The sequence below is a fragment of the Gossypium hirsutum genome, chromosome A10 (genome assembly GCF_007990345.1).
Source record: "Gossypium hirsutum isolate 1008001.06 chromosome A10, Gossypium_hirsutum_v2.1, whole genome shotgun sequence".
Classification (NCBI taxonomy): Eukaryota; Viridiplantae; Streptophyta; class Magnoliopsida; order Malvales; family Malvaceae; genus Gossypium; species Gossypium hirsutum.
Window position 1 is genome coordinate 9,736,881 of NC_053433.1, and position 4,367 is coordinate 9,741,247.

At 37.5% G+C, this 4,367-nt stretch overlaps 1 non-coding gene across 1 annotated transcript; it reads left to right on the forward strand.

Annotated features, from left to right (window-relative positions):
• Positions 1–1,509: 1,509 nt before the first annotated feature.
• On the forward strand, positions 1,510–1,616 carry LOC121208723 (small nucleolar RNA R71). Its single transcript, XR_005903852.1, has one exon. It is a non-coding gene; the product is annotated as a small nucleolar RNA R71 (small nucleolar RNA).
• The last annotated feature ends 2,751 nt before the right edge of the window (positions 1,617–4,367 follow it).

Below are 4,367 nucleotides of genomic sequence, written 5' to 3' on the forward strand. Positions count from 1 at the left end.
CAATTTTTGCCGGAATTGCGAGCTTGAAGGGTGATTGTTTCGTCTCCCACACGAAGTGTGAGCTCACCTGTGCCAACATCAATAATCGTTCTAGTTGCTAAAAAGGGCCTTCCTAAAATCAAAGGAGTGTTGCTATCCTCCTCTATGTCTAAAACAACGAAGTCAACGGGAAATATAAATTTATCTATTTTAACTAACACATCTTCAATAATACCCCTAGGAAATCTTATAGTTTTATCTGCTAATTGAATGCTCATCCTAGTCTATTTGGGTTTCCCAAGGCCTAGTTGTTTAAACATTTTGTAAGGCATGACGTTAATACTAGCCCCTAAATCAGCTAATGCGTTATTAACATCTAAACTACCAATTAAGCAAGGAATTGTAAAACTCCCTGGATCTTTCAATTTGTTGGGTAATTTATTCTGTAGAATAGCTGAGCAAACTGCATTTAGCTCTACATACGACCTTTCATCTAACTTTCATTTATTTTCTAGAAGCTCCTTTAAAAATTTGACTGTGTTCAGCATCTGCAAAAGTGCTTCAATAAACGGTAGGTTAATATGTAGTTTCTTTAAAAGTTTAAGGAATTTACCAACTTGTTTGTCTTAGCGTTCTTTCCTTGTCGCATTGGGGTATGGCACACGAGGTTTGTATTCTGTACTTACCGGTTTCTACTCATTGTGGTCTACCTCATCTTTACCTTTGCTTATCTCAGTTTCTTGCCTTGGTTCTGGTTCAAGTGTGACTAACCCTTCCTCATCTTGACTAGTAATCGCGTTGAGTTGCTCCCTTGGGTTAGATTCTGTGTTGCTTGGCAAGCTACCTTGTGGTCGTTCAGAAATCAACTTGGCAAGCTGTCCAATCTGAGTTTCGAGCCCTTGGATCGATGCTTGTTGATTCTTAAGTACTGTCTCGGTATTTTGAAAACGGGTTTCTGACATTGAGATAAACTTTAAGAGCATCTCTTCAAGGTTCGGTTTCTTTTCCTGTTGGTAGGGTGGTTGTTGGAAACCCAGAGGATGTTGTGACCTTTGATTTCCTTGACCACACCATGAGAAATTGGGATGGTTCCTCCAACCTGCATTATAAGTGTTACTATATGGGTTATTTTGGGATCTAGAGTTATTTTTACCCATATATTGGACTTGTTCCTCCTCGATGCTAGGGTTGAAGGGTTGATATTCTGTGCATGCTCCTCCTCCATTCGAATCGCACCTCATCACTGGATGTACCTGAGTAGAACCACACAAACCGTCAATCTTTTTATTTAAGAGTTCTACTTGGTTAGATAGCATAGTAACCGCGCTAAGGTTGAAAACACCGGCTGCTTTCATCAGCTTTGTTCTCATAACTTGCCACTGATAGTTATCCAGTGACATCTCCTCAATAAATTCATAAGCTGCCTCAGGTGTTTTATTATTGATAGTTCCTCCAGCGGCTGCATCAATCATCTGCCGAGTCGAAAGATTCAAGCCATTATGGAACGTTTGAACCTATAGCCAAAGCGGTAACCCATGGTGAGGGCACCTTCTCAAAAGGTCCTTGTATCTCTGCCATGCATCGTAAAGTGTTTCTAAATCCATCTGTACCAAAGAAGAGATACCATTACGTAATTTGGCTGTTTGAGCCGGAGGAAAATATTTTAATAAAATTTTTTCGGTCATTTGTTCCCAAGTAGTGATTGACCCTCATGGTAACGAGTTCAACCACTGTTTAGCTTTGTTCCTTAATGAAAAGGGAAACAACCGAAGACGGATGGCGTCCTCAGAAATGCCATTAATTTTAGAGGTATCGTAAAATTCTAGGAAATTTGCCAAGTGAGCGTTGGGATCCTCGTCCTGCAAACCATCAAACTGAACAATCTGTTGTATCATTTGAATTGTGTTAGGTTTCAGTTAAAAATTATTTGCAGCAATAGTATGTCTAACTATACTTGACTCAGTTCCTATTAAATTAGGTTTAGCATAATCATACATAGTGCGCGGAGCAGGATTCTGATTAATAGAAATCGCAGGAGGTAGCAGATTTTCTTGGTTTTCAACCATCTCCTCGGTTGGGGTTTGAATATCGTCCTCTTGCTCGATCTCTGTGTATCTTAAGCTTCACCTTATTTCTCTTTGGTTTCTGCGAACTGTGCGATCAATCTCACTGTCAAAAAGTAATGGTCCTGACGGGTTTCTTCGAGTCATAAACTATAAGAAACTGCCAGAAAAAGGGAAAAAAAAGAATTAATAACAAAAATTAGAATAAAATTTAAATTGCAGTAAAAGTAAATGGCTAAAGTAATAAAAATTGAGTGTTCCTAATATCTTAGTTCCCTGGCAACGGCGCCAAAAACTTGATACGTGATATACGTGACCGGTTTTAAATATTTATAATGAGTCGTTCTTGAAACTAATTATTATCACGATGAAGGCAAGTGTACCTATCGAACAGTAGTATAGTTTTAGCAAGATCGGATTGTCGAACCTAAAGGAACTAAAAGTACTAGTAATGACTGTCTTTTTATTATCTAGCCTAAGAATAATGGGGTTTGTTTTAACTAACTAATTAACTAAACTAAGAAATCAAAGAAAATAGAATTGGGGAATTACTTTTGGAAAAACGATTGAATTAAGACAATACCTAAGGAAAAATCCACCTAGACTTCACTTGTTATTTGACTCTGAATCGGACGATTTATTCATTTGACTTGATCCGTAGAAATCTCTAAGTTATATTATTATCCCTTTCAAGACTAACAAAGTCTAACCCTAGATTAAATAATTGAAATCCCTTTCTAATTAACTCCCTAGGGTTGCATTAACTCGATATATGGATCCCCTTATTAAGTTTCACCCTAATCCGGCAAAATCTTGTCACCCTATCTCTAGGCATGCAACCAACTCCGCTTAATTATGAATAATGTAGTCTTAGACAGGGTCTATTCCTCCTCTGAATAAGAGCTTAACTTGAGTCAATATTCTGGAATATCAAAACAAGAATTAAGAACAAGTCAAATATTTATCATACAATTCAGATAATAATAACAAGATCTGTCTTAGGTTTCATTCCCCTTAGGTATTTAGGGGTTTCAGTTCATAACTAAAAAGATAAACATCTTAAAAGAATAATGAATAAAAAAATAAAGAAAAACGCAAAACTCCTGAAGGGGAATTGAGGGGAGATTTTCAGTCTTGATGATGAATCCGACTTCTGAGATGGATCAATCGGCTTTCCTTGAGCAGTTCCCTGCCTCCTTCCCTTCGTGTCTCTTTTCCTCCTCCTACAGAGTGTATTTATAGGCTTTAGAATGCCTATGAACCCTCAAAATTGGCCTTTTTCGAATTGGACTCAACTTGGGCTCGACAGGGACACGCCTGTGTACAATTACTTCAGTCTGTGGTCAAGCCTGTTAAAGAGGCACGGGCGTGTGGTACACCTGTGTGAGTCGTGCTTTGATTCTGTGAAATTGACACGGTCGTGTGGTTTACCCGTGTGAGGAGGTCCAGGCCGAGTTGATTTCGTACGTTGGCCTATTTTCCCCATTTTTAGCTCGTTTCTCGTTCCTTTCGCTCTCCTATGGTAAGCATTAGGAGCATCGAATTCACCAATTTTTAAGGAAAAATCATCCATAAAATATGCTAAGCATAGGATAGAAATATGTATAAATTACGGCTTATCATTAAGCTTCACCTTATTTCTCTTTGGTTTCTACGAGCTGCGCGATCGATCTCACTATCAAAAAGTAATGGTCCCGACGGGTTTGTTCTAGTCATACACTATAAAAAAACCTGTCAGAAGCGAATAAAAGAGAAAATTAGAAAAGAAAATAAAAATTTAACTTGCAAATAAAGTAAAATGGCTAAAGTAATAAAAATCGAGTGTTCCGAATTTCTTAGCTCCCCGGCAACGGCACCAAAAACATGGTACGTGATATTCGCAGCAAGTTTTAAAATTTTATAATTAATTGTTCTTGACACTAACTATTATCACGATGAAGGCAAGTGTACCTATCGAACAGTAGTATAAATTTAGCAAGACCGGATTGTCGAACCCAAAGGAACCAAGAGTACTAGTAATTACTTTCTTTTTATTATCTAGCCTAAAAATTAAGGGATTTGTTTATCTAAACTAATTAACTAAACTAAGGGTGCACAGAGAGAAAATTGGGGAAAAGCTTTTGGGAAAACTTGATTGATTAAGACAATACCCAAGGAAAAATTCACCTAGACTTCACTGGTTATTTAACTTTGAATCAGACGATTTATTCATTTGACTTGATCCGTAGAAATCCCTAAGTTATATTATTATCTATCTCGAGACTAATAACGTCTAGCCCTAGGTTGATTAATTGAAATCTCTTTCTAATTAACACCATAGTGTTG